General features: G+C 43.4%; 1 long non-coding RNA gene across 1 annotated transcript in view; it reads left to right on the forward strand.

Annotated features, from left to right (window-relative positions):
• The first annotated feature begins 3,145 nt into the window (after positions 1-3,145).
• The window catches only part of LOC104846308 (uncharacterized), a 97,309-nt gene continuing 87,525 nt past the window's right edge, over positions 3,146-12,929 (forward strand). The window contains exon 1 of the long non-coding RNA XR_010319838.1: positions 3,146-6,141. This is a non-coding gene — a long non-coding RNA (uncharacterized LOC104846308). The remainder of the gene's footprint in view (positions 6,142-12,929) is intronic.

The raw sequence follows: 12,929 nt of genomic DNA on the forward strand, positions 1-12,929 counted from the left end.
AGATATGGGAACTGAAGTACCAAAAGTGGACAAGACGACTGAGCGCCACACCTTTGGAAGAATGGGTACTGGTTTCCGTCTTTTTTTTTTTTTTTTTCAGTACCAGAGGGTGGTGGGGGAGATATTGGGAAATGAGCACACAGGTATTTCTGGTGCAATACTGCCATCAAGCGGAAATTGTTTTCGAAGCGCACGGACACACCATGTGGCTTCTGGTTGAATTGTGGTATTAAAGGAAGTCAGGGTCCCAGGCATGACTAAACACAGAGTCCCCCATATCCAGATGTCCATGACTCTGGGCAAGTGTGCCCTGATTTGAGGGCCTACCCAAGAAGCTGCGAAGGTGGATACCGAGAAGATTGACTGCCATGGTGTAGGCAGGTCTCGCACAGGAAGCCAAGGCTCAGTTCTCGGTGGCTGCCATGTGTGTTAGAGACTAGTGGAAGCCACTAGGAAGGTGCCTCAGCCCTGGACTGTGAGTATTTTGCCTCATAACTGCGGACCTAGAAGCAGGAGGTGGGCCGACCTCCCCTGGCTATAGTTAACTGCACTTAAAGACCATGCCAAAGGGCACAACGCCACTCTTGGGGGCTGTGGAGGCAAACCTGGATCATGTCTCTGGTCAACACAGGGACAAGACCTGCAGCCTGTCCAACCAGCTGAGGACACTGGTCATTACTTCTGATGCCGCAATGCCCTACTGTCTGTCTGGTCCTAGATGAGGTAACTCAGTGAATCCAGGAAAAGCCAATGATCCAATGATAAGAGAGAAATCAAGGTATTCTTCTTGAGAATCCCTGATGGAGCAGAGAGAAGTGTGATGCAGACCTCAAATTCTAGCAAAAAGACCAGACTTCATAGTCTGACTGAGACTGAATGGATCCGGGAGGTCATGGCCCCTGGACTCTCTTTTAGCCCGAAACTAAAACCATTCCCGAAGCCAACTCTTCAGACAAAGATTAGACTGGACTATGAGACATAAAATGATACCGGTGAGAAGTGTGCTTCTTAGCTCAAGTAGACACATGAGACTATGTGGGCAGCTCCTGTCTGGAAGTGAGATGAGAAGGCAGAGGGGGACAGGAGCTGGTTGAATGGACACAGGGAATACAGGGTGGAGAGGAGGAGTGTGCTGTCACATTGTAGGGAGAGTAACGAGGGTCATATAACAATGTATGTATAAGCTTTTGTATGAGAAACTGACTTGAATCAAAAACTTTCACTTAAAGCACAATAAAGAAAAAAGACATTCCTCTTAAGAAACCAGTGAAAGCTAAAGTCCTACCCAAGAAGACCTGTGTATCTACACGTGTGAACAAGAATATAGGCGCATGTTAACAAGCAATATCGACTGTCTTATACAAATAGGTGTAGCAATAGATAAAAATAAATATGCATGCATACATGTGTTCGTACTGATGTATATATACAAATTTACACATATCTGATGTTCGTATTTTCATGTATCAACCAAACCTGTTGCAGTTGAGTTGATTCCAACTCATATCGACCCTATAGGACAGAGTAGAACTGCTCCAGAGTTTCCAAGGAGTGCCTGGTGGATTCGAACCACTGACCTATTTATGGTTAGTAGCCCTAGCTCTTAACCACTGCACTACCAGGGTTTCCTTCGCATGTGCGTGTGTGTGTGTGTGTGTGTGCAGTGAAGGCTTGGCATTGGTGGCCTCCATGTTTGGGAGAAATGGGAAATGTGGTATTCCTTGTAAACTCTGAATGCTAAAGGAACATGTACTCAAGAAAAAAAATTTTTTTTCAGGAAAGTTGGTAAGGTGAGAATCAGAAATTATAGCTACCAGATAATCTCCTCTTTGGATTGCAAACTGAATCCATTTCTCTCACGACAATGAGTGAGAAGGACCTGGTTTCTTCCTGTGTGTTTTCCCAGTTTATCTGACCCATCAGCATGCGTTCTTTCAGATATCAAAAATGTTAACCAAGTTCCTAATGGAACTCTGTAGCCACAGTCTGATTTCAGCAGAACATGCTCAACTGCCGAGGTTTCCACTCTGTGCATACAGACAACATCTAGTGACATTACTAGTCTAGTGATTGTTACTGCTGAGCTGAAACTAGAGCATCCTCCTTACCCAGAGGAGCACACAGGCATCTCTCCCATGTAGCCATGCTCCCATGGAAGTGTGCACTGTTGGCATTGGAGTCCATGATCCTTGTTTAGGTTTTCGATCTCTTCCTAACCCTATTGAAAGCCCCCAAGGAAAATTATATCTCTTTCCCACTATAAGAGGGATTGGTAGAAGAGGTGCAGTGCAGAGAAACAGGCTTAGAAGCGGTCCTAGCACAATGGTAGTAGATGTTTTTTTGAATGGGGTGAGGTTCTGTGCACAGTGGCACCTCCATAGCAGTTAAAAACAAACAACAAAACTATGGTTGTATGTGTTTTTGTGTGTGTATGTATATATGTGAGGTTCTGAGTGTGCAATGCAGCCAGACCTTCACATAGAGCTTTACAGTAGAGACTGTAAAACAGTGGGCCCTCTAAGAGGTTGTCTGCCTGTGTGGCACCATGGGGGTCTCCTTCTGACCCATAGACCTCCAGTTAGGGACACCAAATGGGTAATGTCTACTTGGATTCCTGAAGGTGAGTCAGGGCATTGACCTTACTGTCTTCTGACGTGATTGTTCTTGTCACACTCGGAATAGTTTTGGAACAGTTACTTTCAGATTTCACAGGAACTGCTTCTGTAAGATTCAATCTATTGAAACAGCCCTGATTTTATTTTCTAAAAGAGGAACAGAGTTGAAATTCATATCGCCATTGATTCAGAAATTGATGTTATTCTTATAGTTGATTTCATAGCATTAAAAAATAATAAAAAGCAGCAAATTTTTCTCTTTTATAGCCATGCGAATAATATCTGTGTTGCCTGGGTGAAGTATACATGGCCATGTTAGACCATCACTCTGACAAAATGAAATAGAGTCCTGGTTGCTGTGGACCTTGCAGAACTCTGTCCTTGGTCCTTTTTGGAGACCCTGACTTTCCTCAAATCCCAGACCTGGGTGTCTGGGCATCTCTTTGCTGAGGAAGCTGGTCTGAAAAGAAAGAAGAGAGAACGCTGCTCATCTCTAGGCAGTGGCCTTATGGGTGAGTGCTGTTTTTTCTGTTTGTTCCCCTTTCAAAACCAGGGTGCGCATGACTATTAATTTTATTAAGAATTACAGTAATTTCTGGTATTTGAACAGACCATAACAAGAGAGATTGCCAACAGTGATCCATTCATGTAGCAGAGTCACGTTGATAGACCATTTATTTTACGTTGTTAGACAATTAAGTTGCTCTCCAGCATGGTAGGAAATGTGTAGAGTGACATCTTGATTGTGCAACTCCACATTAGAAAAGCATGTAGGGGCATGGAGATTATCTGAGTATAGCTTAGGGTATAGATCCTGGGAATGAGAGGTAAATATCCTTCCTTACAAGGTACAGAGGAAAGCCTTTGTAGCCTGGAGTTCTTTGATGCCATTTGACTAAGAGAGGATCATTTGGCTAACTACCTTGCCAATGGGAAGGAGCAGTCTTGGCCTCTAATTGAGAGAGATTGTTGGGAACCCACTCAGGAGAACCAGGTCTTGAAGACGTTTGCCTTCATCTCTGGGTTGATCCCTCCTGCCTGTTCCTCCCATGATTTCTTTATCCCTTGTGGGCAGAGCCCTTTGGGCCGTGGCCCTCAGCCAAGCCAGCAAGGACATGGTAACAAGCTCTTGCTGGAATATTATGTGGAGGCAGGGCAGTTCAATACCACCCAGCCCCTTCCCAGGGAAAGATATGGCTATCTGCTTTCCTAAAGATTATAGCCCAGGAATCCCTATGAGGCAGTTCTACTGTCACATTGGGTTACTGTGAGGCAAAATCTACTGGGTAGCACCTAGCAAGGACAAAATATATTGTTCTGTAAGATGTGATTCTTATGGTACACCTGAATTAAAGGTGTGTATGTTGCAAAAAAAAAAAAATTTTTTTATGTTGCAGATGAGGAACAAAGTTGACGTTCATGTCAAACTGACTTTTGAGTAAGGTGTAAGGAAACTCAAGTTGGAATGTTTCCCAGTGGGCAGTGGGGCGCTCAATGGGTAAACTCTGTGCAGGCACTTATTCTGTTTCTTGAGGTGTTGGCCAAGCTGGAGTTTTAAGCGTGCAGATATGAATGGCTTTAATTCTATCCACCTGCAGGGAGCCTGGGTGGGGTGATATTTCTGCTCCTAGAATGGAAGGAAGCATAACATACCCCCCCTCACAGAGAAAAGAGCTTTGAAGATTCAACACAACATGTGGGAGCTCCTTCCCCAAAAGTAGAGATGATGGCTATCCTCCATTCTTTAGGGAGGCCAGACACTGGTTTTTTGTATAGGAAAGGGAGGAGGAAATGATCCTGTAGAAGGGTACTGTGTAATTTCTGGTGTAATGCTGCTATCATGTGGAAATTGTTTGCCAAGCCCAGCAACCCACCAAGGTTGCTTCCTCTTGTGGCTTTTGAGGAAAGTTAGTGTTTCCAAAAAGGACTAGGAATAGTGTCCTGAAATGTCCCTCGCTCAGAAGGCACGGGGTAAATACACACGAAGGTGGAAGCCTGCCCAGGAAGCAGTAGAAACAGGAGTCAGGACGAGGTAGATAGGTGGCATGCCAGGTAGTTCAGGCACAGGAAGCCAAGGTTTGGTGGCTGCCATGTCTAGGCAGGACTACCACAAGCTCTGATGGCCCTTCACTTCAATTTTTCTGTCTGTGGTTTCAGTTGCCATTTAGAGTTAGGACTGAATATATGTTTATAGTTTCTCCCAAACATGGCTGCCACAGAGGCCACCCCCTAGGGCTCTGTGAGCCTGGTGGGCATGGCAGACTGAGCTTCTTTGTCTGGGATCCTTGCCCTAGCAGTTTCATACCTGCTGTAGAGGTGGCCTGGTAAGTCCCCTGTGTCCTCTGATTCCCCATGCCCCTAAACACAACCCATGTTCATATCACAGGCCTTATCCGCAAGATACACAAAGAAACAGGCTGCAGTTGAGTCAATTCCAACTTATGTTGATACTCCATGTTACAGAGTAGAACAGCCGCCACAGGTTTTGGTTGCCTTTACTCTTTAAGTAGATGCCTAGGCTTTTCTTTTACACCACCACTGTGTAGGTTCAAACCAGGAACCTTCAGGTTAGTTGATGAATGCAAATTGTTATTGTCCTCCTCAGGAGATACACATATACACAAATACGTGAATATCAGTATGAGAATATGTATACATGCATGCGTATATTTATGGCAACATCTATTTCTATAAGACTTCTATGTCAGAATTGCATGGTAACGGGTATCCAGATTTTTATTCCTGTAGATATAAACGTCTTCTTGGTTAGGATTTTAACTTTCACCAGAAATTGACTCTTGGCTTAAGTAGGGACGACTACCTTGGTTTCCCCTCTTATCGTTGCCTTCTGGCGCTTCTGGACTCATGGGTCAGCTCATTCAGGGCAAGAACTCAAGAGCCCAGCCCCAGAGAGAGAGTAGGCCATGCTGGCAGCAGCAGGAGGTGGCCATGGCAGGTCAGAAGACAGTGAGGTCTGTAACCTGGCTCACTTTCAAGAATCCCAGGTAGATATTGCCCATTTGGTACCCTGGGTTCAAGGTCCGTGAATCAGAAGGAAGGTCCAGTGGTGCCACAAAGACAGGTCTCAACTGCCAGGGATATTTGGTTTTTGGTCTCTACCGGAAAGATCTACATTAAGGTTTGGCTGCGTAATATACTCACACCCTCATAGGCACGTACAAACACACATATACACAGTCACATACACAGTTTTTGTTTGTTTGTCTTTAACTGCCATTCAAAGAAATCATCCATTACTGGTGTTCTAGGCCCACTTCCAAGCCTGTTCCTCTCCCTTCCACCCCTCATTTTAATGCTCCTTATAATGAGAACCACATTTAAGTATTCCTTGTATACCCTGCTAGCGTTTAATGCACAGGAAAGGAAATACCGATTCATGTTTGCATTTCTTCTTGTGACTGATCCCAAAGGGTATCACAAGCAGTACACTCTTCTGCATTTTGCTGCTTTCACAGAAGATGTGGCCTGGTCTTTGCGTACCTGTACAGAGAAAACCTCCTGCCAGGTAGTTAATCACTTCCTTTCTACCCACTGCTTAGTGTACCCCTGTGTGGGGATGGGGAGGCCCATAGACTGTTGATCCTGGGCTTTTCCTTTGACTCAGGCGTTAGAGGTCCTTCCTTCCTTCTTTCTTTCCTACCTACCTTTCTTCCTTTTTACCTTCTTCTATCCTTCTTTGCATACATCCCACCTCCCTCTTTCCCTCTATCTGTATATTTTTAGTATCTTGCTTTGATGCAGACTATAACTTCATAGTTATGATAATGTGAGTGTGTTTACAGGTACATTTTGTATTGTAAATATCAACTCAGAGGTAAGCAGTTAGATGAATTATCTATCACAGGTCCACACCCTACACTGAGTACCCTTGTTACACAATGTGGCTGATACCTGTCAGGCCACAAGGGAGAGACCTCTTTCCCATTTACAAGTGACTCAGGAGAGCTGATGATCCCCTGAAGGTCTGGTATTCCATTTGTGGTGGTGGAAGTGGGCTTGGGCATGCATTCCCACACATTCTCCCATAGTCACACGGGCACCATGGAGCAGGGAACGTAAGGAACTATACTCATCAAGTTGACAGTTATGCTTCCTAAAGGAAAGATTATCAGGAGGATATCTTTATATTTCACAGGATCTGCTTCTCTAAGATTTGACTTTAGAGAGTGTCCCAGAGTCATACGTGTGTACTTTCCAAAACAGGAACAGAATTGAAATTCATATCAAACTGGTTTTTAGGCGAGGTAAAGAAAGCTCAAGTTGGAAAGTTCCCCCTTGGGCAGTCGGGCGCTGGGTAGGTGGATTCTGCGCATTGACTCAGTAATTTCTTGAGGTCTTGACCAAGCTGGAGTGCTAAGGTTGCAGATATGGATGGCTTTAGATCATCCACCCACAGGATGTCTGGTATGGAGTCATTTCTCCTTGTGAGGAAGGAAGGAAACCTGACATTCCTTGTCAGAGGCAAGGGCTTGCAAGATTCAGTACACAATGTGGGAGCTGGAGCCCCAAAAGTGGACAAGATGGCAGAAGACTGACGCTAGTTGACATTTTTTTTCGATACCAAAGGGCGGTGGGGAACAGCATAGGGAAGAGCACGCCAGTATTTCTGGTGCAATACTGCCATCAAGCGGAAATTGTTTCCAAAGCACATGGACCCACCATTGTTGCTTCCTGGGGAGGCCTGGGATTAGAAGTCAGGATGCTAGGCATAACTATACTCAGAGTCCGCATCTCCCCAAAGCCCTGAGTCATGGGACAAGTGTTTGAGGAGGGAGCCTATCCAAGAAGTTGGGTAGGTGGGCCACGATCAGGTAGACAGCCATGGTGCCAGGCACGATAGGCACAGGACCCCAAGGCTCAGCCCTTGGTGGCGGCCATGTCTGGGTGGGACTAGTGCAAGCTGCTGGGAAGGCTCCTCAGCCCCGGGCTCTGGATTATTTGCCTCCTTTTGGTGTACATCTGGTCCCAGGAGCAGGAAGTGGGTCAACTATTGTGGGCACAGGGCCGCAGGAGTCTCTCCCTTGACTGCTGCGAACCTCAATAAAAGACCATTATGCCTAGGACCAGGTTGTGGAACGTGGTCCTTAGGATATCTGGAGGCAGAACTGTTGATGTGTTTCTGTCCAGCCTTATCCACAAGATACTCCACAAAAAACACATTGGCACTGAGGAGAATCTAACTCTTGGTGATTCTGTTTACAGTAGAACTGCTCCACAGGGTTTCCTGAATTGGAATCCTTTTTTTTTTTTTTTTTTACGGATGAGTTTTTTATTGGAAATACTGTTTTCAAATAGAAGCATATTGCAAGAAATAAAATCGTCCCTGGTAGAATCATGAAAACTCATAAATTGGTTAAATTTTATTATTAAGTAATTCACCCCAATAATTGGTGGGCTTATACAATTATCCCGGGAGAGTGGACAGCAGGGTTCAGGCCTAAAGATTTTACCGGTTTGATATGTTGGCAGATTGCTAGTTAAATCTATTTTTGCAGTCAACTTTAGCGCATGGTCTAGTGTGCTCACAGCCTAATTTGCACAGAAAACTGAGACAATTCAAATTTATATTTCAGGAAGAGAAATGAAATATAATGGAAAACAGAAACTTATACAAATGTTTATAGCAGCAAATATCACAAAATGTGGCATAATCCATCAGATGGGATTAGTAGTAAGTACAAGGCATGACGTTACTGATGGATGCTAGAACATGGATGGTCCTCAGAAACATGCTAGGGATAAGAAGCCAGAGGTAAAAGGACACCCATTTATTTGTAATGTCCAGAATAGGCAAATACATGTAGACCTCAACTTAGAATGTATTCGCGTTATGACCCGTCTCCATTTTTTGTACATTTTCTCAGCAATGTGTACAACATATAGTGTTGCAGCGTGTAATTTGCTGATGTTATTCTCAGGTGTTTACTCACAGGATGTTCAATTTTTGATTTACTGTTCAAAACACTACTGTATAGATTGTTTTCTTAACTAAATCAGGGTCTTAACTTGCTTGAAACCGAGGACCGAAATGCTGATCCCTTTGCTAAAGTCAGTAGGTAGATCTGGGAAGCAGTGATGTTAGTGTGAAATATATGCAGGGAAAAAGAAAAGAATTGGACAGACAGCCCTCACTGAGTTTTTTTTATTATACTTTAGGTGAAGGTTTACAGAACAAACTAGTTTCTCATTAAACAGTATACATATTGTTTTATGACATTGTTTAACAACCCCTCGACATGTCAACATTCTCCCGTCTTATCCTTGGGTTCCCTATTACCAGCTTTCCTCTCCCCCCCCCCGCCTTCTTCTCCCTAATTTGTTGACTAAAAATGCCACCCATGTTCCCAGAGATAATCCAGATGGTCCTTAACCTTATATAAAGGAGGTATTACAGCAACTGACAAAATGCCAATGTCTTCCAGCTCTTCGTTGTCAAATTTACTTGCTTTTGATTTGTGTAATTTTTATGTTGTTAGATGAAGCCGAGTTGCTTCTGACTCATAGCAACCTTATGTACCACAGAATGAAGCGCTGCACGGCCCTTCACTGCCCTCATAATCATTGTTAGGCTTGAGCCCATTGTTGAAGCCACTGTATCAGTCCATCTCTTCAAGGGTCTTCCTCTCTTTTGCTTACTCTCTATTTTACCAAGCATGATGTCGTTCTCCAGGGACTGGTTCCTTCTGATAACGTGACCAAAGTGCATGAGACGAAATTTCGTCATCCTTGCTTCTAAGGAGCATTCTGGCTGTACTTCTTCCCAGACAGATTTGTTCATTGTTCTTGCAGCCCCTGGTATATTCCGTATCCTTCGCCAGCACCACAATTCAAAGGCCTCAGTTCTTCTTCGGTCTTCCTTATTCATTGTTGACTTTTGCATGTATATGGGGTAATTGAAAATACCGTGGCTTGGGTCAGGCGCACCTTAGTCTTCAAGGTGACATCTTTGCTTTTCAATATTTTAAAGAGGTCCTTTGCAGCAGATTTACCCAATGCAATGCGTAGTTTGATTTCCTGACTGTTGCTTTCATGGCTGTTGATTGTGGATCCAAGTAAAATGAAATCCTTGACAACTTCTGTCTTTTCTCCTTTTATCGTGATGTTGCTTATTGGTCCAGTCCTGAGGATTTTTGTTTTGTTTATGTTGAGGTACAATCCATACTGAAGTCCTTGGTCTTCTTCACTATGTGCTTTCGAGTTGCCTTCACATTCAATAAGAAAGGTTGTGTCATCTGCATATCACAGGTTGTTAATGAGTCTTCTCTAATCCTGATGCCCCGTTCTTCTTCATATAGTCCAGCTTCTCGGAATATTTGTTCAGCATACAGATTAAATAGGTATGGTGAAAGAACAACCCTGACGCACACCTTTCCTGACTTTAAACCAATCAGTATCCCCTGTTCTGTCCGAACAACTGCCTCTTGATCTATGTAAAGTTTCCTCATGAGCACAATTGAGTGTTCTGGAATTCCTATTCTTCACAATGTTATCCACAATGTGTTATGATGCACACAGTTGAATGCCTTTGCATAGTCAATAAAACACAGGTAAATATCTTTCCGGTATTCTCTGCTTTCAGCCAGGATCCATCAGACATCAGCAACGATATCCCTGGTTCCACATCCTCTTCTGAATCTGGCTTGAATTTCTGGCAGGTCCCCGTTGCTTTACTGCTGCAATTGCTTTTGAGTGATCTTCAGCAAAATTTTACTTGTGTGTGATATTAATGATACTGTACGACAATTTCCGAATTCGGTTGGATCACCTTTCTTTGGAATAAGAATAAATATGGATCTGTTCCAGTCAGTCGGCCTGGTAGCTGTCTTCCAATTTTTTTGGCATAGACGTGTGATGGCTTCGAGTAGTGCCTCATTCGTTTGTTGAAATGTCTCAGTGGGTATTACGTCAATTCCTTGAGCCTTGATTTTCACCACTGTCTTTATGTATGTTCCTATAAACATATATATGTAAGTTTATCTGTAATGTTTCCTACTGCCAAGTGCAAATAAAGATGGCATTTATAGATACTGATGATGAAAGGCAATAATATTGAAAATTAAAAATGTGGTACTCGACTTATGTCAGAACCAATTTACAGCAGAGTCCTCAGAATGGAAACCTGTCATAAATCAGTTACCACCTGTAGAATCAAGATTAGTGGTTGTTAGGGTCTGGGTGGAGGAGGGGGAGGGAATAAGTTAGAATTTATTTGTGCAAGATGATATACGTTAATTTGTCTAAAAAAATTCAGATATTTCAAACATATTCTTCAGAGGCTTTCCTCAAATTGTGTAGTGGCTTTCATCTTTACAGAACCAGACCACCAGGCATTCCTTCTGGGGCACTACCGGGTAGGTTCCAACTGCCAACCTTAAACTTAGTAGCTGAGCACAAACTGTTTGCACCGCCCAGCGAGATGTGTATATATATATATATATATATATACACACACACACACACTAGTATGAGTACGTGTATACATACATATTTGTTTATACCTATGGCTACGTTTATTTCTGTAAGACTCCAGTGTCAGAATTGCATGCTAACAGGTACCCAGACTTTTATTCACCTAGCTATATATACGGCACTGAGTTTGTTTTTTGAGAACTATATATAGTTCTTCTTGTTTAGGATTTTCGCTTTCACAAGAAATTGACTCTTGGCTTGAGTAGAGATGAGTACCTTGATTTCCTCACTTATCATTCCCTTCTGGCTTTTCTGGACTCTTGGGCCAACTCATCAAGGCCAAAGTCTCAGGAGCACAGCCCCAAAGAGAGATCAGGCCTTTGTGGCAGCAGCAGGAGTTGTTACCAGCGGCCATGGCAGGTCAGAAGACAGTGAGGCCTATAACCTGGCTCACCTTTGGGAATCCCAGATAGATATTGCCCATTTGGTGCCCCAGGTTCAAGGTGCGTGAATCAGAAAGAGGGTCCAGTGGTGCCACAGAGACAGGTGACAACTGCCAGGGACATTTGTTTTTCAGCCTCTGCTGGAAAAAAACCTTATGGAAAGCTCTGCATTAAGGTTTGGCTACATAATACACTCCCACCCTCACACACACATATACACACACGTACTCAATCACATATACAGTTTTTTGTTTGTTTGTTTATCTTTAACTGCCATGGAGAGTTAAAGAGTTAGATCCTCTGTGGATAAATCCTTCCATTCAGAGAAATCATCCATTACCAGTGTTCTAGGCCTATTTCCAAGCTTGTGCCTCTCCCTTCCACCTCTCATTTTAATACTCCTTATAATGAGAACTAGATTGAAGTATTCCTTGTTTGCATTTCTTCTTGTAACTGATCCCAAAGGGTATCACAAGCAATACACTCTTCTGGATTTTGTTGCTTTCACAAAAGATGTGTCCTGGCCTTTGCACAGCTGTGCAGAGAAAACCTCCTGCCAGGTAGTTATTACTTCCTTTCTATCCACTGCTTAGTGTTCACCTGTGTGGGGATGGGGTGGCACATAGGGTATTCATCCTGGGCTTTTCCTTTGACACAGGTGTTAGATGTCTTTCCTTCCTTCTTTCTTTCCTACGTACCTTTCTTTTTTATTCCGCCTCTATTCTTCTCTATATCCAACCCAGTTCTCTCTCTCTCTATCTCTATTTCTTTGGTAACTTGCTTTGATGCAGACTGTAACTTCATAGTTATAATACGAGCGTGTGTACAGATACATTTTGTATTGCAAACGTTAGTCCAGAGGTAAGCAGATGAATGAATGATCACAGGCCCACGTCTTGCAATGAGCAGTACCCTTGCTACACAATGTGGTTAATACCTGTCAGGCCATAAGGGAGAGATCTCTTTCCCATTTACAAGTGAGTCAAAGGAGCTGATGATCCCCTGAAGGTCAGGTATTCCATTTGTGGTGGAGGAAACAGGCTTGGGAATACATTCCCAAATGTTCTCCCATAGTCTCATAGGCACAGTGGAGCAGAAAAGATTTGGGACTATACTCTTCAAGTTAAAGATTGTGCTTCCTAAAGGAAAGAGATTATCAGGAAGATGTCTTTATATTTCAAGGGGTCTGGTTCTCTAAGATCTGATTTTAGTCAGCACCCCTGAATTATAGGTGTGTACTTTCCAAGGGACAAACAAAATTCATATCAAACTGTCTTTTAGGTGAGCTCTAAGAATGTTCAAGTTGGAATGTTCCACTGGTAGTGCAGTGATTAAGAGTCCTGCTGCTAACCAAAAGTTCAGCAGTTCGAATTCACCAGCCACTCCTTGGAAACCCTATGGGGCAGTTCTACTCTGCAGCAGGTTTGGTTTGGTTGGCTTA

This window comes from Loxodonta africana, chromosome X (assembly GCF_030014295.1).
Source record: "Loxodonta africana isolate mLoxAfr1 chromosome X, mLoxAfr1.hap2, whole genome shotgun sequence".
Taxonomy (NCBI): Eukaryota; Metazoa; Chordata; class Mammalia; order Proboscidea; family Elephantidae; genus Loxodonta; species Loxodonta africana.